This window comes from Sinohyriopsis cumingii, unplaced genomic scaffold, assembly GCF_028554795.1.
Source record: "Sinohyriopsis cumingii isolate HCF-2022 unplaced genomic scaffold, ASM2855479v2 utg000160l, whole genome shotgun sequence".
Classification (NCBI taxonomy): Eukaryota; Metazoa; Mollusca; class Bivalvia; order Unionida; family Unionidae; genus Sinohyriopsis; species Sinohyriopsis cumingii.
The window spans coordinates 336298-360476 of record NW_028315873.1 but is presented as its reverse complement, the minus strand read 5'-3'; the positions used below and the strand labels follow the sequence as shown (position 1 = coordinate 360476).

The 24179-nt window shown below is 35.5% G+C and overlaps 1 long non-coding RNA gene across 2 annotated transcripts in view; it reads left to right on the top strand.

Annotated features, from left to right (window-relative positions):
* Positions 1–24179, top strand: part of LOC149774616 (uncharacterized) — a 120854-nt gene that overhangs the window by 87712 nt on the left and 8963 nt on the right. For both annotated transcript variants that reach the window (XR_016416769.1, XR_016416767.1), the window contains exons 3-5: positions 10717–11641; positions 12151–12272; positions 22988–23102. This is a non-coding gene — a long non-coding RNA (uncharacterized LOC149774616). The remainder of the gene's footprint in view (positions 1–10716; positions 11642–12150; positions 12273–22987; positions 23103–24179) is intronic.

The following is a 24179-nucleotide window of genomic DNA, read 5'->3' as shown; positions in this document are numbered from 1 at the left end:
GACCTTATTGGAAAATAATGAGATAACAAGTACATTCTACAAAGACATGGAACCTATTACCTCCACTGAAACGTACGAAATGATCATCTAAATTTGCAACAAGTGATCAGGAGAAGTGCGACCTGTTGAACTCGGAAGTTTGATATGTTACACGTTTAAAAAATTATGATAAACAGTTACCGCATTTTGAAGTTAGAAATGAAACTTTTATTTCTGCCATCATTATATATAAACAAGAAATTATAGATGTAGTAACTAGTCTTGACCTAAACAAAACCGCTGGAACCAATCCAATAAGTAATAGACTTGTACAAGTATAGTTGAAGAAATGTATGTTCCATTGCAAATACATTTAAATAAATCACTCCCAGCCAGCGTGTTCCTAACACAGTGCAAGCTAGCGTATGACATACCGATGTATAAGAAAGGAGATAAAACACTACCGTCTAAATGCAGACTAATTGTTGACTTCAGCTAAATTATATACACTATTCATAAGTCCAACCTTAGAATATACTTCTGGAGTCTGGGATAATTGTTCTATTGAAGATTCGGAAAGATCAGAATAAAGGGGGGAAAATCAGATGGAAGATGCACGGATCGTTCCAGATCTATACCCATTAATTCTTCTAGATAGTCTCTTTATGCGGAAACAGCTTGGTTTGCACAACGAAGAAAAAGGAAGAGATTATGCATTATGTATTCGATTATAAATACTCAAGTACCTAACTATTTAAACGAACTTCTTCCACAAAGGAGATATGAGGCATCTAATAATCGTCTACGTTACTCTCAAAGTATCACACCAATCTCAACCAAACTTTATATTTTCACACGACCTTTTACCATATACGATTCGTCTTTAGAACTCTCTGCCTGATGATATCCGAAATCCTCCAAATCTTTCTATTTTTAAGAAACGTTTCTCTAATTTAACTAACGGGTCATCACACAAGCAGAAAGACATCTTATTGTAGGTGAGTAGTCACTTCACTTTTCAATGATAAATCTAGACTTAACCAAGAAGTGTATTGAAAGGTAGAGCGAAAGAGCTGGGATCTTTGGCATTAGGTAAGGGGCAATAGACAAAGTGTTCAACTTCTTCATTATCATAAGCACATGCACACGTGAAAGAGTTAACTAAATTCACCATGTAAAGGTCGGATTTCAGGAGACTACCTGCTTGTCTAAGTTTAGTATGTAGGATATTAAGGTGACATTTGTCAGTAGCGTAATTTTAGCGTGATGACCCGTTAGTTGAATTAGAAAAACGTTTCTTAAAAACAGAAAGATTTGGAGGATGAGAAACCTATAAACTAATATCAAATGTGTTAACATCGGTGGTTCTTTACAATTGGCATGACTTATTTGGTTATATACAAACCATCAAAAAACGGCAAGGGTAGAAGCGGGTAGCAAAGATATGAAGATCGGTAAGTCGCAAGCAATACCGAGACAAAAAAGGCAACTTTCAAGGTAGCATTTTCACACATTTATATTGACACGGGTCGTTTTAGACTAATGAGAAACCAATGACTGGATATCAAATAGGTCCAAATCTTTGTAGCTTTTTTTACGATTAACATGACATATTTAGCCTTATAGAAAACGATCATGTTGCAAGGATATAGGCGCACGGACAGAGAAATGAAGATGTACTTAATAAGATACATACACATAATTTTTACTGTTTTATTGCTTAAGTATATGCTTCATATCACTAGTATCAGCATCGAGGTATGTGATACCATCGCAAAACAGCAATACTAGAGGCACGTAACAAGGATATGAAGACTGGTAATGGTAAAGTCGCAAAGGATACTGGGTAAAATATATAAACTTTTCTAGGTTGCATTTTCACACATTTCTGTAGGCATAGATCAATTTAGACTGATGAGAAACCTACCAAATAATACCAGATTTGTCAAAATCTGTGTGTGCTTACGATTGGTATGACTTATTCGACTCTAAGATAAACGTTCGTGTTGTAAAGATCTAGGAGCACTAACATTCAAATGATTATCATCGAATTATATGGTACCATCTCAAAGCGGCAAGGGTAGAGGCACGTAGGTAGAATATAGAATATGATGATCCGTTGATGATCCGTAATATCGCAAGCGACACCAAGTAAAAAATATCAACTTTTTTACTTGCATTTTCACACATTTATATATTTCACAGATCAATTTAGACTGATGAGAAACCTATCAATTGATATCAAATTCGTCTAAATCGCGTTTTTAAAAAATTACTAATGTTATAACTTTTTTGCCTATATGGAAAACACTCATTGAGGAAGACATTGAGCGGACATACAGACACACAAAGATGTACTTTATAAGATGCATACACATATTATATATTGTTGTATAGCTTTCCTTATATGTTTGAGATCTATAATATTAAAATTGAAATATGTGGTACCGTGGCAAACTGCAATGGTAGAGGCACGTATAAGTCGCAACCGATATCGAGTCAAAAATACAAACTATTTTATTTTCATTTTCACACATTTCTGTTGGCACATATCGATTTAGACTGACGAGAAACCTAACAATTGATACCAAATTTTGCTAAATCGGTGTTTATTACTATTGTAATGACTTATTCACCTGTTTGTTAAACGATCGTATAGAAGACATTAGGAGAAAAGACAGACAAATGAAGACGTACTTAATAAGATACACACACATATTATTTACTGTTGTACAGCTTTAATTATATTCTTCAAATTTGTAGTATTAGTATCGAAATATGTGGTACAATCGCAAAACGGCAATGGTAGTTTCACGTACCAAGGATATGAAGATCGGTAATGTCGCACCCGATATTCAGTAAAAAGAACAATCTTTCTTATTTTGCATTTTCACACATGTCTATTGGCAGAGATCGACTTAGAATCATGAGAAACGTATCAATTGATATCAAACTTGTCAACATCGTTGGTTGTTTGCGATTGGTATGACTTATTCGCCTATATGGAAAATATTCGGTTAGGAAGACACTAAACGCAAGGACGTACAAATGAAGACGTACTTCATAAGACGCATACACATTATTTACCGTTGAACAGCTTTTATTATATGTGTCAGGTTTATAGAATTAGCATCGAAAAAATGTGATACGATCGCAAAACGGGAATGGCAGATGGACGTAGCAAGGATACGATGATCGGTAACGTTGCAAGCGATACTGAGTGAAAAATACCAACTTTTCTATTTTGCATTTTCACCCATTTATATTGGCACAGATCTATTTAGACTGATAAAAATTTATCAACTGATATCAAACGTGTCAAAATCGTTCTTTGCGATTGGTATGACTTATTCGCCCATATGGAAAACTTTCGTATAGGTCAGATGTAGGCACACGGAAAGACAGATAAAGACGTGCTTAATAAGATACATACACATATTTTATAATTATGTACAGCTTTAATTCTATGCTTCAGATCTATAGTATTAGCATGGACGTATGTGCTACCATCGCAGAACGGGAACGGTATATGAACGTAGCAAGGATATGAAGATTAGTAAAGTCGAACCCAATATTCAGTAAAAAGTACACTTTTTTGTATTCTGCATGTTCACACATGTCTGTTGGCACAGATCGAGTTAGACAGATGAGAAACCTATATATTAATATGAAATTTGTCAAAATCGGTGTTTATTTACTATTGGTATGACTTATTCGTGTATATCGAAACCGTTCGTAGAGGAAGGCATTGGGCGCACGAACATACATTATGAAGACGTACTTAATAAGAAGATACATAAACATATTATTTACTGTTGTACAGCTTTAATTATATGCTTCAAATCTATAATATTAGCATCCAAGTAGGTGCTACCATCCCTAAACGGGAAGGATGGAAGCATCAAGGATACGAGGATCGGTAAAGTCGCAAGCGACAATGAGTCGCAAATAGCAACTTTTTTATTATTCATTTTCACACATTTTTTTTAATTATTTTTTTTTTTTTTTTTTTTTTTTTTTGCACAGATCGATTTAAACTGATGAGAAACCTATAAATTGATATCATATATGTCGAAATCGGTGGTTGTTTACGATTGGTACAACTTATTTACCTATATGGAACATGTTCGTGTAGGAAGGCATTTTGGCGCACGGAAAGACAAATGAAGACGTATTTAATAAGATATATAAACATGTTATGTTGTTGTTTAGTTTTAATTTTATGCTTCAAATCAGTAGTCAGCATCGAAGTATGTTGTAAACTCCCCCTCCCCTTAGTATGCAACTGCAAGCACACTTTGTCAAATGCTAAAAGGCACTAACTTTCTTGAAAATTATAATAATCAAAAAAAATTCCGGATTCGTATATTATAACGTTATAATGCGCTTTCATTTTCCGTCAGGTGGGTCTCCAGGTCGAGTTGTTATGAACAACTGGAAACAGTATCGTACATTCTTTGCTAAGCGATCGCTCAGGTGGTGCAGTGTCTGTACAGAGCGTCCGCCTTGGATGCGAGAGGTCGCGGATTCAAACCCCTGCCGAATCACACTAAAGACATAAAAATGGTACTAGCAGCTGCCTCTTTTGGCGCCCATCATTAAGATATTGGTGTGAGGATAATGTGACTGGGTGGGACAAAATGCTGTATGTTTGTGGCATGATGCCACATTGCTAGACATCATTATAAACTGTCACAATGCAGACATGGTAGCGATATGATTGCATTTTTTTTTTAAAGCTACGTTAAAAATTACACACACACACACACACACACACACACACACTTTGCTTAGTTATTTGCTATTTGAAGAGATGGAATATTGTTCATATTTCAACCGCTTTTTATTAATGATCATCGATGTGACCAACATATACGATAATAATACTCCCGATGATGATGATGATGGTTGTTGTTCTGATTTCTGTATTACTACTGCTCCATGGGTATATTATATATCGAACTTGAAAACAGAAGCACTACCAGCAATAAAGCAGCTTTGAAAACAAATCGCACTTAATCGATATCAATATATATTGACATCAAAATGAACGTCAAATGCTCTGTGCAACTGTATCGAAATGAACTATTACATGCTGGGTTTTTTTTCTTTTTTTTTTGGGACAGTTTTAGACCGAAAAAAGTAGTACTTCAAGGCTCTGTCTATGGTATAAATATGTTCATGTACACTTTTCCATTGTAACTTTAAGTGTATAGACTGCAAATACGATGAAGCACAAATCGAGGACGTCGAGTGTTAGCATTGGAACAATGTTACTACTTCGGTCGAGAAGGATAACGACCTATATATGTATTCCTGCCCACTACCATGTAGGATGTATCAAACTGTATATTACTCAAGCGCTCTTTGTCGAGCGTGCTGGTGTGTGTGTACAAAAACAAATGGAATATAATAACTTTAACTGAAATATATACAATTAAATTCTATATAAAAGTGATGCGGCATCTGGGAGTAAAGCAAAAATGGAAGAAACAAATTTCCGGATCGCTACTATCAACAGCAATGGGATAGACAAAGCGAAAGCAGACAAAGTAGCCAAAGAAACAAACTTTGGTGTAATAATGATACAAGAAACACACTATAGAATTAAGCCAGAGTTCGAAATTTTAGTAGAAGACAAACTTAACGCAATAAAGATATGCAACAATTTTGCAAATAATGATATTAGAGTTGGTTGCAACAATAATATTTTTAAAAAGCTGGGAAGGGTTTGAGGAGGGGGGAATTTTTTAAGGGACGGTTGCTACGTGTTAAAATGTTTAATTGGCATATTATAAATGTGTACATGCCAGCTAATAGAAATAAGAAACTAATTTTAAAGAAAACCTATACACCTACCTACAACAATATTCGATGGAAAATCTAATCATAGGGGGAGATTTCAACTGGGTAACTATAAATTAAACCAGTCTAGCAGGATTGATAAATTTTACGGAAATTTTTATGATCCATTAATATATATTAATACTGCAATAACCAACCAAAAGCTATCAGACCATTTCATGCTCACTATTGACCTAAAAATGAAAAAAATAGAAAAATGTGGGTCAGGACTATGGAAACTAAATAATAAGATTTTAAATGACAAAGAATATGTCGAAATAATAATTAAAAAAAGAAATTGAAACCGTCAAAAATGAAGAAAATATTAATATAATAATTGATTGGGATGTTTTAAAAAACAAAATAAAAGGAATAAATATTCAGTACTCAAATAGAGGGCGGAAAAACCCCAGAAAAAAAAGACAAACACGAACTCAAATTAGAACTAAGCAAAACAACAAACGACGATGGAGAAAGAAAAAAAAAACGATTGACAGACAAAATTAAAATCGTTGAAGAAGACGAAAATCAGGGGAGAATAATAAGGGCGGGAAAATTTACAGAGATCTACAACGAGGCAAAAAACGTATATAAGCGAGAAGAATTTAGAAAAGGGGGTGATACAATTTTAAACAATATCAAAATAAACAATGTAACCCATACTGTAAAAGAAGATATCCTAAATAATATTTCCAAATATTATAAAGAACTATACACCACACACCACACATAACATATACTTCAGCACAATCGACAGCTACTTAAAAAATGTCGACTGTGAGATGACATCAGCAGTACATAGAGACCAATGTGATGATGTCATCTCAGATGAAGAAATCACAAAAAGTATATCAACACTCACAAAAGTCACCAGGGAAAGATGGACTCATCGTGGAATTCTACCAAAAGTTCCACGGTGAACTGACGCCGATCTTAAACGTTTTGTATAATAATATAGTTTTAAGTAAAAATAAAATGACTAAATCTATGAGGGAGGGAGTTATCACAATTATATACAAAGGGAAAGGGAATAGAGACGAGATTAAAAACTGGAGGCCTATATCACTTTTAAACACGGACTATAAGATTTTAAGTAGGATTTTAACAAATACAGTAAAGGGTAGGATAAACAAGATAATTAATGTAAATCAAACTTGTGGGGGAGGGATATACAAAACAATATTTTAAACATTAAAACTATAATTAACTACATAAATGAAACTGGTATGATGAGTGCTATGGTACTCTTCGACCAGGAGAAAGCTTTCGACTGATTTGAACAAAACTGTATAAAGAATGTTTTAAAAAAATTTGGTTTCGGACCCAATTTCCAAAATGGACCAAAATCCTACACACTGGGATAATTAAACGGGAAATGCACGAAAGAATTTGAAATACAACGATCAGTGATACAAGGATGTCCACTATCAATGCTAGAATACGTAATGGCAATATAAATCCTACGTCACACGATAAGAAACAACCCAGATGTGCAAGCAGGGGCGTATTAACCATTAAGCAGACTAAGCACGTGCATAGGACACCAGGGCCAAAGGGGGCACCACAAAGTTGAGAAAAGGGTGAAAAGAAAGAAAGAAAAAAGAATGAAGATTTGTAAAAAAAACTGATACAACTAGTGCAAATTGATCATGATGTTCTGTTTCTTGATCATGGTACACCCTAGGGTTATCTTCTCAGGTGTACGTGGAAAAGAGGGGCGCGCCAAGATTTGTCAGTGCTTAGGGCACCAGTGAGCCTTAATCCGCCCCTGATTATACAAGGCATACAAATACCAAACCTAAAAAAGAATTAAAAAATGCTCTAACATGCATATGATTGCAACATCTTTATAAGAGAGGGGAAATGCTATAAGCGTCGGGTTCCAAAATAAACCACAACAAGCACGAAATCTTAAAAATAGTTAACTGGAGGGGCAACCACCCTGGATTATCGCCCCCCCCCCACACACACACACACACACTTACTGAGAGACACTGTAAAGGCTCTAGGGGTTTACTTTGGTAATACATAAAAGAAGCTGTAGAAAATTATGAACATATTATCAATAAAATAAGAGAAAATGTGAAAATCTGGCCATGGCGCCATTACCTATCATGGAGCGGGCCCAAGTGGCCAAGACTTATTTATACTCAAATATTAACTACATAATTAAATCCATAGATATGGATAATACAATTTTAAACAAAACAGACAACGAAATAATAGATTATATATGGAATCATAAAATGCATCATGTAAAAAAAGAGACATTATATAGGGCCAAAAGTAGAGGGGGCTTGGGGTTGCCGAGCCCTCTACTACTATAATTAACTAACATAATCAATAGATTAAAAAAAAATGCACTCAGACCCGGCTACAGCGTGAGAAGCACCGTACATCTACTGGTTCGGCTTCACCTTGAGAAACCGTCCAGAGATATACAAAAATAACAAATTAATATAAAAAAATCGAAGTGCCACGCAAACATATGAGAACTAATTTTAAAATATAGAGACAAAACAGATTTATGCAAAATTTAATAAGTAAAAGTCACGCTTGGATTAGGGAGGAGGTAACCAAAAATATAAAATGTAGAGTAGAGCAGGACAATTGAGGGGGTAAATTGGACAAAAAATTGGAAAAATTGGGGAAAATAAGATCTGTCAAAACACAAAGTATAATTTTTAAATACCTGCACAACACCTGGCTAACAGGCGAAGAAACAATCAAACATCGTATGCTGAGGATAATGCCGAAATGCCCTTTATGTAAAACAGCGAACTTCACCAAACTACATACGATTGTCCAATGTGATAAATCTAAACATAATAGGATAAAGTTAATAATGAAAATTTGCAAAAAATATAAGTATAACAAAAATAACATTTTATTCATAGATTTAGACTACGAAAACAAAATCGTTCTAAAATGTATAGACTATATAGTAACTACGATGATATCCTGTGGACAGGTGATAAAGATTTTTAAATAAGATACGTGGTAAAAATAAGAATATTAACCACAACAAGAACTCAGTACGTCTTACGACGAATAGATACTTACCGTCAGGTTGATATAACGCAATTGATGTTGGAATTGGGGGAGAGAGGGGGAGGGAGGAATAGGTATTACAGACCGAAGGGTCGCGTAGCGCAATTGCGAGCTGATGCCATACCCATACCCCCTCCTCGCACCCCACAACAGCCATATTTCAAAGAAAATTTCAAATTCTATTTCAAATATTTCAAAGAAACCCATATAACTTTTTTTTAAAAGAGAAAAGGGAAGAAAGGAAGAAAGAAAAAAATAAAAGAATTTTGTAATTTAATTTTTTTTCTTCTTTCTCTGAAAGAAAATTCTAAAGACATATATAGGAGGGGATACAGGGAAAATATAAGGGGGAAGTAAATGGCGATGACATCATGGGGCTAAGTCACAGGGCTCAGTGAAGTGCATAGGCCCATCATGAGTCTTTGAAAACACCCAATGTAGAACATAAACAGACAAAATAAAGACACAAATACATACTGTATAACACTTAGTTTAAAACCCTACTAACTTCTCCCGCACTGCATGGTTGACCACTATAGAATAATGTGGTCTCATAAATACGTTTGGATCTTTCAATAAAGCATAATCAGATAAACTAAATAAAGGAGGCCTAACGCGACCCAGGAAAAACACATAGAGAATAAAGAAGCGTGAACCTTGGATCGAGCGTAACCTACCTATCAACATCTTTAAAGACTATTATGAGGAACGACACATATTATCACTCGAATAATAAAATAGGAAATTATTTTTTTTAAACAAAGTCTAAATAGTACACCATTCCATCGTCAAAATTAGAAAACCATAAAACAAATTAAAAGATACAATATAACATCATAAAGGAAGAAATACAACTGGGAAAGATATTTGATCTATACTTGCTGTCTCAAACATAAAGAAAATATAGCATACACACAATATAACACCATTACATATAGCAAACACTGAGACCTAGGCGACATATAGCAAAGGTTACAAAACATTTCAAGGGAATGAACTTCGAGCAAGGTGAGGGAAACCAGACTCGGACGAACAACCCTTTAGATAACACTATGGAAACATAAATACCCCATCACAAATTCTAAAAACTAAATTTTTTATATAAAATTTTGTTTTAATAAAACGTAGAACACATCTGAGGGGGAAATACACAAATATAAAATACTTTTTATTTTTTTTGGGAAATGGGGGCATCTGTCCGTTGCCCCCCCCCACTCCCAAAAAAGTGTGTGTGTGTGTGTGTGTGTTATTATACCCATTACATTACTTGCAAAATATATATGGTGCTGACATTTTCGGCAAGAGGGAGACCTACCGATATTCTGCATATAATTATTTTAATGTTTTTCAGAGCGAGAGTATTGGGGCCTGATCTGTTCAATATATTTCTCAACTGATACAGCAGGTATAATCAGAGGCGTAGCGGGGAGGGGGGGGGAAGGGGAGTACATATGTCCCCGGGTGCCAAGGTACAGGGGCGCCAAAATGAGGCTTACAACGTTACATTATAATAAGTAAACAAGGGTAATATTCAAAAATGTGATTAAACGGGGAGGGGGCTGGGGCGCCAATTTTATAGTTCGTCCCCGGGCGCAAAATATCATAGCTACGCCTCTGGGTATAATAGAGACCCCCCCCCCCGAGTTTGCCACAGAGCGCTCGTGTAATATACGGTTTAATACAAAATACATGATTGTGGGCAGGAATATACAAAATTTGGTCGATATACATGATCGTTGGTATCTATTCAAACGAGGGCCATGAAATACATTAGCAAATTCCTACAGTATTTTAAGGCAGGCGATTACGAATTATTTAAACCACGTTTTTCATCTGTCACAGATTTTATAATCATTTTGAAGTGGCTGCTTTATCTCGAGGAAAACGAGAGGTAAGTGTTATACAAAACAAAATCTTAATAGCAATTTGATCACTTTTGCGTCATTTGACAGTAAGAATAGTAATAAATAGAGGATAATTTCTTTTCCTACGTTAGGCCTAATACCTGGTATGTTTTTTAGTGTGGTACACACACAAAAAACAACCCCAAAACAACACTAACAACATTTTAAAAAACCCACAAAAACGAGTGCCGTGCCGAAGCCACGGGCTAAAATGCTTTATTATCATTTTTTTTTATTTATAGCATCAATCACAAATTGAAATATATACAGTATTAGCGTTGGAAAAGAAAGTTTTCTTTTTGTTATATTTTTTTTTCTCACCCTAGCGAAACACTTTCTGCAAATGACCTTAATAAAGAAAAATAATAAATTAACCTAAACCACTTTGAATGTCGACCGTATCTTTTATTTACACGGCATCATGCGCGGAAGAAAATACCAACTGAACCGGGATTTCAGACAGCAGATGAATTGAAGTTGATTCATTGAACATCATTAGCAATTGTACAATCAAACAGATGCAACAATGAAAAGTGGAACTATGAAAAATCGAGAATGTTAGATTTGCGAAGGATTTATTCCGAATCATTGTCTGCTAATAGAGAATTCATGTCAGTTGCTGTGTCGGCGATGCCCACACAGCGCGCCGTCCAAATGTGAAGTTGCGTTTTGCTGACAGACATAACACTGTGCCATAATTTATCTGATGGCATGTAAAGAAGCTACTTAAATTATAGTATTTAAAAGTTTCTTCATTTTGTAAGAGCTCAAGAAATTAATTCTGGTTTGAAAGACAAGATGACGGTAAAACTCAGAAGACGTAGCTGTACAGTACCGTTGGTTTTGGAGACGTCATAATAAAGGTAACTGCGTTAACTTCGCTTTTTGTTTGGTAATTTGTTGGATATTATCTTTTGCTGATCTTCTTTGAGCTTGGAGTAAATTTTACATTCTGAACATTTTTATTTGCACGTATCTGCTTAATATGTATTGCTGGGATATCATATAGAATATGAAGTCAGTATAATGGTACTATATTACATATTTGAATGATAAAAGACTGGTAAATGATATAATGATAAACTACAAAATAAATAATTTGCCCAATATCCCAAATATGTTAATTAAAACAAACATTGAATGTAAATTCAGATATAATGAGCAGTTGTAAGAAGTAAGAAATAACATTTTATCCATTGAACCTGTTATGTGTTATCATCATCAGTTTTAAAATAAACACATGGAGACAAGTTTGCTTAAATTCTAAAATTAACACACACACACACACACACACACACACATATGGTATTTTAATCTAATACAGAAATGGTGACATTGATATATGCAGACCAATAGTTTTTTTCTTCTACAGATATAAATTAAAAAGCCTAATTCTGAGAGTTTCACCTACAACATTCATGATGGGAAAGGGCCACTAATTAAGAGCTGACATATGTGGAAGAAAAATACCATCCATGTTGAAAAGGGCTAGAGGTAATGTGAGAAAACATAATTTATCAATCTTATTTAACATTATTGTTGATATTTTATCTCAACTGGTCAAAAGGCTAAGTGGGTTTATGTAATGGTCCAGAGTGTGTTATTTATTTCACATCCCCTTCTGTCTTTCAACAGTAAGAAATTAGCTACTTTGGAGTCCATAGTTCTGATCAATTTGTTTATATAAAACTTGGTTTTGGGCTTAAATCAACATCTTGGATAAATCTAATAATGAGCAAAATCCAAGTATATACATGTGATCATGTATAAGATTAGTTGAGTTTTTTAACCAGCCTAAAAGCCATACTTCCACAATATAGGCTAAAATCATTAAGTTGTCCTTGAAGTTTGATGAGTGTTAACCATTAATAATAATAAGGTGATCTTTCATCTGAGTATGTTACCACCGCATGCAATATTTATACATGTAGTGCAGTTTTTACTAAACGTAGAATACATGCTTATATAAATGAGATCTAGATTGAAGAAGTGAAGATGCATACAAATACATGAGGTTATAACCACTACTGCTGATTCAAGTTTGATCATGCTTGGCCATTGGGCTTATAGAGTCAAGTTTCACAATGATGCTTATTATGAGTGTGATAAAGGTATGGTAGTGAAGTGACCTTGCATCTGATTGGCAGAGTTTCTTATGATTTGCACAACAGTGTTTATGATCCAATTTAGATCTGACTTGTTTAATTATTTGCTTGTATATCTGAGGCTATAAGCAAAATCTATGCATATAATGTGGTGGTTCTACATCTCACTAGCCATTCTTGCTACTGCTCTTAAAACTATTTCTCATTAATTTCATCAGACTTGGTGAATAGATTTATCTCATCAAGATATAGCAAAAGAGCAATTTTGTAAAAAAAATATTCATTCATATTAAACTCAAATTCTGCATCTGATTGGTTGACCTTGCAAATACTATAAGGGCTCTATTTCTGACAAAAAGATTATTTTGATCTAATGTAGCAGAAATGCTTATATGATCAAAACATTGAACATATTTGATGACAAATAAGAAATAGTTTTTCATGCAAATTTGATAAACATTGATAAATCGGTTCATATCATTAAAAGCTTGGAAGAGTTTGATTACATGTGAGACCATCACATATTAATCATTCTTTATTTAGAGAATTATTTTTGTCAGGATTTAGTAAAATATGTAAAATCAATATGGACTGGTTTTGTTATGTACAGCAACACTAGTTGTTTACTTAGTACTGAGGGAATTGGAGTAAGGCAAGGGTACATTGCAGTAGGTAACCTGGTTGACTTGATAACAGGATTTTAACACAAACATTTTTATCAGGAGTCTAGCATACTAACCATTGATTCACTGCAGATCCTGCCCCCATTAGTTACCTTTTAATACATAAAGCATTTGGGTTTTTTATGTCACAAATCCCATAGGGATTAAAATTAACATCATAGGTCTCACTGGATAGTTTCGTATTTTGACATCCCTCTAATTTTTAAGGTAGAAGGCATGAACCTAATTATCACAAGCCTAGCATTTATAAATTTACACATAAGCTAAATCTATAATGTGGTTCAGATTTACTTTGAGTTAGGCATGGAAATAGGTTGGCTTGTTGGTGACTGCCTGTCACAGTTAGATGAGCATTGGAGATCATATGCGTAACTTAGTCTGCAAATGAGCTGCCGACTTTTATTTGTGTCTGCTACAGAGGTAAATATAAAAAAATCTTGATGGTAGAGGGGTGATGAAAAGTATGCTAATTTGTTATAGTACTAGTGAACTTTATTCATGCATAAGGCACATACTGATTCTTTTAGTTGCCTTGTCACAGAAAAATATTGAAAATAGCTATTTCTAGTAAAAAATGAATGTAAAATGTACCTGCATCCTTTGACCCTACCAGAACCAAACTAAAAGCTCAAATTTGTGCAGCTGCTTTTGCTCATCACAAACATAATTGGGAGTATAACTGCTAACCCTACCCTCTAGCACACATTTCATTCATTCATTGGATTAAAGTCACGTGCACCTTTCGGTATGTGCGACTGTTTGGTTTGTACACGTTTGTGTACTTTTTGAATTTAGCGATTAACTTATACAATGCCCCCAAGCAAGCAAGCCGAAGCCCAGGTGCCCCAAAAGGTCCCGCCCAGGCTCTCATCGCTGCAACCTTCTCCATCGTTGTACTCCGTTGGTGGTCTGTTTCTGCATCCTGCATCTCCTTCCTCTCTCATTTCAGGCAGTAACCGAAGCACGCCAGCAGCAGTATTATGAAATTTTCGTTGCAATCAATGCCCAGTTCCCTATATTTATTGGGCTATTCCTGTACTATCTTGCCAAACATGTGATTGTCACATACGCTTCAGATATTCCAGAGTTGTGAATTTTCCTATCTTTTGTAAGGTCTATTAAATTTTGTGTACTTTGCGTACTTGAATTTTCCAAAAATTTTTTCACATCTAGTAGGCTTTTAGTAGCCCTTTATTTTGTTTTGGAGATCTCAATTTGGTTAAGTATTTCGTACGTGTGGCTTTAAACCAATCAGTGTGTTTCAGGGCCAGTAAGTTGTTGGTCAAAAGAGGGCTTTCGTGGGTCAGAATGAAAGCCCTATGTGGTAAAATTTGTTTGTAAAAAAGAAAAAAAAAAAGAAAAGAAAAGAAATAAAAGGTGGGTAGGGAGTGTGTATGCTATATTTGTGTGATGGCTATAGACATTTTTGTTCGTTTTTCTGCTTTTCCCACATATCCTGACAACACACATTCACGCTCACTTTCTCATTCACACTTATAAGTAGATGTGGGGGGGGGTGGCCTTATTTCTTTTGTTTGATTTCGGGAAGGCAATTCTTTTCATACTGGGGGGTGGGGGTGGTTTGATTATTTGAGGCATACTCTTTTCATTGTTTCTGCCTTCATTCCCCAAGGTCTGCAAGTGTCCTGTTCTTTCTTCTTTTACTGCCTTAGGACGTTTAACTTCATCCTGTGCCTTTTCCTGCTCTTCTTTATTTCAGCTCTTTCTGCCTTATCCCGTGTCCGTTTCTATTTTGGTCTTCTCGTCCTTTTGATACTGCCATGTTCGCCGTGAGATGTTTTCTTCGAGGGAGGTGGTTTGATTGCCTTTGTTTCCCTTCGCTTTGACCACTTGGCTATTTACCTGTTATTTTTGTTTAGCTTAGCTATTTGTGATTTATTTTAATGTATATTTTTTTTATTTTTATTTTTTTATATTTTTTTTATTTTTTTTTTGATCCTACGGGACCTAGCATGCCGTTATAATTCCGAAACAGTGATTTTGTAATATTTTGTCCTTATCTGGTTTTTATTGTTCGGGTTATGATCGGCTGTGCCAGTCTGTGAACCCACGATACCGAGCCGGCCGTCACAATTCCCAAACTGTGATTTGTAATATTTTGACTGGTCTTTGATTTACTTTTTAATATTTTTTTTTTTGTTTTTTTTTTTTTTTTTTTTTTTTTTTCCTTTTTTTCTTTTTTTTTTGTTTTTTTTTGAACCTACGGGGCCTAGCATGCCATTATAATTCCAAAACAGTGATTTTGTTATATTCGTCCTTATCTGGTTTTTATTGTTCGGGTTATGAGCGGCGGTGTCAGTCTGTGAACCCACTAGCCCGAGCCGGCCGTCACAATTCCCAAACAGTGATTTGTAATATTTTGATTGTTTTTTTTCTTTTTTGGTTCGATCTTTTAGGTTTATTGGTTTTAATTTCTTTACATGGTCTCTCTTTATACCCAACCCTTCATTCGGTTTAGATTTGTCCCCTTTTGCCTATTTTGTTAATGAATGTCATGATGTTATTATAGGTCATTCCTATGTTATTGTTTTTTGCCACAAGTAACTCCGGGTATGTCCACCGTTCTCCTATTTGTTCCTGTTGAGATTTTAGTTCGGCCCTTTCCTGGTTGTATTTGGGGCATATATTTATTAAGTGTGCGATTGTTTCTGGAGTTGGGCAGTAGGGGAAGTTTTCGGTTGGTCCCCTTTTTATGTGTTTCCCTGCGCATCCTGCCAATAGTGTTTTACCTGTTCTTATTCTATTTATTATTGTTATATCGTATGGATTTTTGAAGGTCGGACTTTCGACTTTTCTACTTACTTTTTTCATCATCGTGTGTATTAGACTGTTTGCATCCGATTTTTCCCATAGCTCTTGCCACATGTCATTGATCTTGTCCCATGTTATTGATTTCAGTGACGCTGTATGCTATATTTTGGGCTTTTGGTTCGTTTGTGGCGTTTTTTGCTTCTGCATCTGCTTTGTCATTGCCTGGGATTATGGATGTGAGAGGGTATCCATACGAATTCAACGTGTTTGTTGTTTTTTTCAATCTCTTTAAGTAGTGATCTTGCATGATTAATCATATTAGGTCTGCTCTTGGATTGGTCTGTTGCTAACGATTGTAGTACACTGTAAGAGTCGCTTAGAATGACTGCCTTAGTTGTGGGGTATGTTTTGACGTATGTTAATGCCATTAGTATTGCCATGAATTCTACCGTGTATATAGCGCATTGGTCTGGGAGTCTTTTTCCAACGGCGACATCTAATTTTGGGATCACTATCCCTGCTGCAGTTTTATTTGGATTTTTGGTTTTTGATCCATCTGCGAAGATTTGCGTGTATGTCTCGTATTTGTTGTCAATGTACGTTAGTATTGATGCTCTTAGTCCTATCGGGTCATTTTGTTTTTGTCCTAGTTTACGTAAGCTAAGATCTATTTGTGGTGTGGGACAGGTCCACGGGGGGTCTGGGTAGTACCTTATTTTTTCTGGGTTGATATTTGCGATTTGAAATTTCCTTTTTAATTCTATAATTATTTTCCCACTAGGTATTTTTTTATTTTTTCCTTTTGTATCGAATGGTTTGTCGCATGCTAAGAGGGCTTGTAGCGTGAGGTGGTTGGGTTGGTGTATTGATATTCGAGTCGAGTATCGCAGCATCAATTCCTTCCGCCTTAGGTCTAGCAGGGGTTCTCCTACTATTATTAAGATATCTTGTGTGGGGGTACCATTTAGGACGCCGGTGCATACCCTTAGCGCTTTTGATTGGACTGTGTCTAGTTTCTTTAGTAACGTGGCGTTCGCCGCTCCATATACCTGGCAACCGTAGTCCAATTTTGCTCTTATAAGTGCTCTATATAGGGTAACGAGTGTTTTTTGATCAACCCCCCAATTCACCCCTCTGAGGTTTCTGTGGAGGTTGATGTCTCGTTTGCACTTCGTTACGAGTTCTTGGATATGAGCTGCCCACGTGAGTTCGTGGTCGAATACCATACCTAGGAGTGTCGCTTGTTTTTCGAATTTGATGGGTACCCCCTTTAGGGTTAAGTTTGGAGTGGGTGGGGGGTGGCCACCTCCCGGATTGAAAACTATGCCTACTGTTTTTAGAGGTGACAATTTAAATCCCCATTTATCTGTCCAATTTCCTATATCGTTTAGTCCTTTTTGTAAGTGCTTGGTCGTTTCTCTGCTGGCTGGGTTGCCAGTTTTCCATACGGCGCTGTCATCGGCGAATTGGAATAAGTCAAGGTGGTTGGGTTTTACCGCTGTTTCCAGGTCGTTTATCATTATATTAAATAAAGTTGGGCTGATTACGCTTCATTGTGGCGTGCCATTTTCCAGTTTGTATCGTTCGGAGTAGTCTTGTCCTAGTCTGACTTGTATCTTTCTATCGGTTAGGAAGTTAGCAATAAATTTGTATATATTGCCAGTTATTCCGTATGGTTTAAGTTTACTTATCAGTCCCTTAGTCCACATAAGATCATATGCTTTTTCCATGTCTAAGAAGATGGCTGTAACATATCTGGATTTTTAAAATTTTTCTCTAGATGCTAATTTGACAGCGGTTTCTAGTCTCATGAGTTGGTCTATTGTGCTTCGGTAGTTGCGAAACCCGCTCTGTGTATTAGCTAGTAGTCCTTTGCTTTCTAAATGGTATTTCAGCCTGTTGTTTACCATAGTTTCCATTATTTTACATATATTGTCTGTTAGTGAAATGGGCCTGTATGATTTTATATCGCTTGAGGGTTTTCCAGGCTTAAGAATCGGGACCACTACTGCCTTTTTCCATCTTATAGGTATGGTACTGGTTTCCCATATTTTATTAATGAGGTTAAGTGCAATTGTGACAAGTTTTTTGGGTAGGTTCTTGTACATTTCATACCCCAAAGTATCCTCCCCGGGGGATGTGGTCTTTTTGCCGGCGAGGGCCTTTCTCCATTCGGCTTCTGTAAACGGAAGGTTTAGTGGGCCGTCATTATTTCCTGCTTCCTTTATGTTGTCAGAGTTGCTTTCCTCAAATTGCCTTTTATGATTTTTAAACTTATCCTCTAAGTTGGTATTGCTACACATGTTGGCGAAATAGTTTGCGAATAATTCTGCCTTATGTTTGTTGTTTTGTCCAGGTATGTTGGGGGTTATTGATTTAGTTTTGCCTCTCATTTTTTTAATTCTTTGCCACACCTCCTTCGATTTTGTGTTAATATCTAGTTTTGAGCAGAATTCTCTCCATGAGTTTTGTTTAGCTATCATAATAGTTTGTTTGGCAGTTTTTTCCTTTTCCTTGTAGTAGTTAAAGTCCCTATTATTTTTAGTTCTTTTGAATTTGTTTAGAGCTCTTTTTTTCTCTTTAATTGCTATTTTACATTCATTATTCCACCAGGGCACCGTGGGTTTGGGTGCTACTCCTTTAGTTTTAGGAATTGTTTCTTGGGCCATTGTGTTAATGGTTTCTATTAATTTGTCATTAAAGGTGTCAATGTCCCGGTGATATATGGTTTCTGGGTCGATTGAGTCACCTATCTGTTTGAACCTAATCCAGTTGGCCTGTTCGTATTTCCATCTTGGTGTGAAGGACGCTTTATTTTGAGGTATTCTAATTTGTATTTCTATATTTATAAGGTAATGGTCACTTCCCATAGGGTCGCTTTCATCAACTTGCCAATCAGAAATGCCTGTTAATCTTGGTGTGCATAGAGATAGGTCTATTGCTGATGTGTGGCCTGTTCTGTCATCTATCCGGGTGTGCATTCCGTTGTTTAGAAAAACTAAGTTGCATTTTTGTGCCCATTTTTCTACAATTTTTCCTTTAATGTCCGTCTTTTGACTCCCCCCATAGTTCATTGTGCGCATTGAAGTCCCCGCATATTACCACCCATTCTCCACAGTCTTTAATCATTTTGATTGTTTCGTCTGCACTTAAATTGCGCTGCTCATTTGTTTCATAGAGGTTAACGATTAGTACCTGCTTAGTTTGAGCGGTTATTTTGACTATCTGTATTTCGAAGTCATTGGGCGGTCTACTATCTGTTAATTTATGCATTTCTGATGTAATTCCATCTCTAACAAAGGTTGCTAACCCTCCTCCTCTTGCTGTGGGGGATCGATGCTTTAGGTATTTGGTGTTGTAGCCTATGATGTTTGGGATACGTGAGGTATCATTTAGGTGGGTTTCCTGTATGCATATAACATCTGGTTTTCTTTCCTGTTCAAGTATTTTGTTATTTAGTTGGTCAGCGTGGGCCCTAAGGCCGCGTGCATTCCATTGCCATATTTTGATTTCTGCTCTGGAATCCATCTCTAGTGCAAAAAGTCTTAATAGTTTGTTTAATTTACTGTTGTTTTCGTTTTATGCGTGTTTCCTACCAGTGAGGGTGCTACCTATTTATTTTGTTTTTGGTATCCTGATTTTTGTTTTGGCCTGCTTATAGTTTACCCCATGGGAGATCATATATTCGACTATTAGGGCTTCTCTAAGAGCCCTGGGGCATTCTGCGTGGTTTGGTTTGTGGTTACCACTACAGTTAGCGCAGTGCTGATTGGTGGCGCTACATGTTTTCCGGTCTGGGTGGTGAAGACCACATTGATTGCAGCGGAATAGGTTTCCGCAACTCTTAGAGTAATGCCCCCAATTTTTGCAGTTGCCACAGAACCGTGGTTTGTTTTTGAAAGCAAAAATTTTTTTAGCCTCGAGTTTTTCGGCTATTTTGATAGTTTCTGGGGTGGCGCCCTTAAAAAAGAGTACCACTGCAGTGCTATCCTTTCCCCTTCTTGTTTTTAGGCGGATTGCTTTCTCTACTTCCTGTCCTTTACTCCTTATGTAGTCTACTATTTCATTGGTTTTATTTTGAGTTGATACGTATATGACTCCTTTGTTGTGTGTTTTGGGGGGGTTTGGGTCTATGTGTTGTTTTGTTCTGTTGTGTCTAGTGACCTGAACATTTATTTGGTCTATTCTTTCAATTTCCATATATTTGGCAATCTGTTGTTCAGTGGTGCATTTGATTATCAGCAAGTCGTCTCTAGTGCTTTTAAGCGTGAATTCTCCTTGGTGATGTTTGTTCAATTGCCATGCTATGGTTTTAAAGGCTAACTTCGTTATTTTGGAATTTACTCCCTTGACGAAGAGAGTCAGTTCAGCGGGGTGTTTCTTGTTTTGGATATTTTGCAGACTGGTCTTTTTTCCCCTGGTGTTTGTCTCTTTAGCTGACTTTGTTTCGTTGTCCATAACCGGCTTGCTGGGTCTTGTATTCTGACAGTTAGTGTGTTCCTTATTCTTTCTAACTGGTATTTGGGATTTGGTTTTCCTATTATTCTTACCTTTTGTTGAGTCGTGTGTGACTGCTTTATTTGTGGTAGGGTGAGGGCGTTCTGTTTCATCTAGTAGGTTCTCAGTTTGAGTCCCCTGGCTGCTAGTGTTTTTAACCAGCGTGGTCTGGGTTGTTTTTGTGCTTGTTGAGTATTGTTCCTCAGTTTGGGTACTCATGTCGGATGTAGTTTTGCGGTTACTCGGTAGATTGTCCACATTCTCGTTTACGCTTGGTGACAGGTAGAGTCTACTCATCGAGTCAGTTGGGGTCGAGTTGAAAATTGGCGTTAAGAACTGTATCTGTCGTTTTTCTCTTAGGGGGGATGAGACTGCTTCGGAGTAAGTTTGCCTTAGTTTATCTGCCTTTAGGTTGACCAGGCAGCTGAGATAACTATTTGATGATGTGACATTAATTTTGTTGTTATCCATCTTGAGTTTCTTTATTTGATGTAAGGTATATATGACGGGATATTTCTTTAGTTTTAATCCTGGGTTTGTTTTGATTTCTTGCAATTTATTTGAGTTTAATTCTAGCTTAAAGCTATCTGTCTTAACTATACTTTATTCTACTTAGTACTATGAAAAAGCAACAGCTGTAAGGGGATATGCAAATAGCTTTTATTCTGATTTGTGTAATTAATTATTATATTACTATTATCCAATTTAAACTTATTGAAAATTATTTTCTAGCCAAATGGTCAAAGTAAAAGGTTTTACTTACCCCGATCCAATTTTCTTTTTAAGATCTTTAGAGTTTTTAAATACAGCCTTCTAATTATACAAGTTTCATTACATTGGTCAATAATTAGTCACATGTGATGACACTTGTAACTAATCAAACCACAGCAACTGAGAGCAGACTAAGCACTGATATTTATATGGTACAGTGGCAATATACAGTCTGTCTGCCGCAACACATGAAACAAACTGGACAAATCTGAAAGCCTTGAATTTGACTTTATTTATCTGTATGGTAGAACAGAACCTGAGTTGAAAAGCTTTTAAAGAAAGACCTTGATATCAAACCTAATAATAACTGCAGGAGTTATATTATGGATAATTAACCATTCTCTCAGTTTCAAACTGGGCATTCCATCCCATGGGGTTCTAAATGTAAACCAAGTGTAACTGATATCCTAATGAACTGTAAAGACCATAGCAGCACAACAGCAGGGGACCAGGTATGTCCAGATCCAGAAATCACAGACCAGTTTCAAACTGATGATGAACCACATAAAAATTACACATCTGCTAGAACTTATGAAGATAACTTAAATTGCATTATTATTAATCCTCCTCCTCACATTCATCATAATTGAGATGCATCATATATGTTTTATTGTAAAATAGTTTATGCAACATAATTCAGTGAAGACCTTTGCTGCCAATTTACCAGTGAACAATGAACATATTTTATGTTGTAACAAGGAGCATCATTTAAACATTATGATACACTTATCATACCTGTATATGAAATCTTAATACTAACACTTATACTTGCAATACTACTACTAATAAAAACACCTGCATTGATAATTTGATTATGTTCAATTGGACTTGTATCTAAATGATCACCAGCTGTATGAAAAGACATATTTTAATATATAGATATTGGATGGAATACTAGTTACCACAATTGAATAGTCATATGATAAATGATATATTATTTTAAACAATTTATATTTGCAGTGAAACATACTTTTACATTATTTTCACTTAAATTTAATTTATAGAGCAGTATACTCTGCATTCATTAAATTACTGAAATGGTTATAATACAACAACAAATACTGCAACTTCCAGAATCACAAAAATCAAAAGATATAAACAAAAACTTCCCTACATGTATCAACAGTTGTCACTTAATAGACAGAACTCTGAAGATTTAGAATAGGATGTTAACAAATTAGGTATTCAAGTTAAAAAGAAAAAATACCAAGTAAGCTTACTACCAAAAAATCAAACAATAACAGTGAATTTTAGTACATTCCCAGGAAACAGAATATATGATTTTTCTTAACTTGATCTGATACATCTTAAATCTATAGAAAATGATTCATATTGTATGACTAAAATATTATGTAAACAAAAATTCCATCACTTTTTTCAGATGCAACATGCATACCCCAACCCATCCTTCTTGATCATAAAGTATACCAGCATTCCACTATAAGATGGGGAGCTGTAGTGGCTCAGTGGTTAGCTTTCTGGACCTGTGAAATAAGGTAGGTTCAAATTCTACCATCAGACCAACCTGGGTTAGCTACCATGGTGTGTCCTTGGGCAAGGCACTATACTTAAAGTGCCTTGGCACTAAATAACTTACTTGTGTTGGTTTACCATAAAAGGCCAAACCAAACACAAAAAAACAACAACTTTAAAATATGAGTTTTGTCAATACTAAGTAATTGAAAATCATACTGAAGAAATGTTTTTGTTAATACAGATTAATGGATCTAAAAAATCTCTTTCTTCTGCAGGAGTTTAAAATGTTAAATTAAAAAGGTCATGGTACACATTGCTTTGTTCGTACACATCAGGCTCCGTAACCCATATCCAACTAAAAATTTTAGTAGAGTCTGAATAAAACATATTTTAATCTGGATGATAATATTCTTTCTCCATTCATATATTACACCACCAAGATTGATCCAAATAAGATTACATTTTACTATAACACTGAGGATGAGTATGCCTCTTAACAACTTACAAATGTGGAGAGAATGGAGTTAAACTGAACTTTGATTTCTTTTCAACCATAGCACAAGATGATCATTTATTATGAAAAAACCTGAATAAAGTTGGAGTTCATAACCACGACAGTCTTGATACAATATAAATTCAATATATTATTGTTGTCTTGAGGTATAGTTCTGTATATTACAATCTCACACAAGATCAGGGTATATTTTAGTACCATACAGTTAATTCGGGATTGTATTAATACCTATTCTGGTGAATGAACATTAAATAAGATTTACTATTTTGGAACCAGTTGCAATAAAGTTTACTAAACAAGAGAAAATATGACTTTACTATAATATCTAAAATGTAAAATCTGCAAACAGAATACTTGCTTGACTTTACACTTCAACTATATCATAATATTTATTTGAAATGAATTTATACAAATGGCATTAAATTTGGTTTCAGGCTGGTAATGACAATGGTAGTAGTGAATAGGGACGGTCTAGGGACTAGGGAACTTCCATGTTAAAAAGGGTATATCCACTCTAGGGACTATGTAATTTAACATGGGAGAAAAAAAAAAAATATCCATTCTAGGGACAAGGGGAATTTAA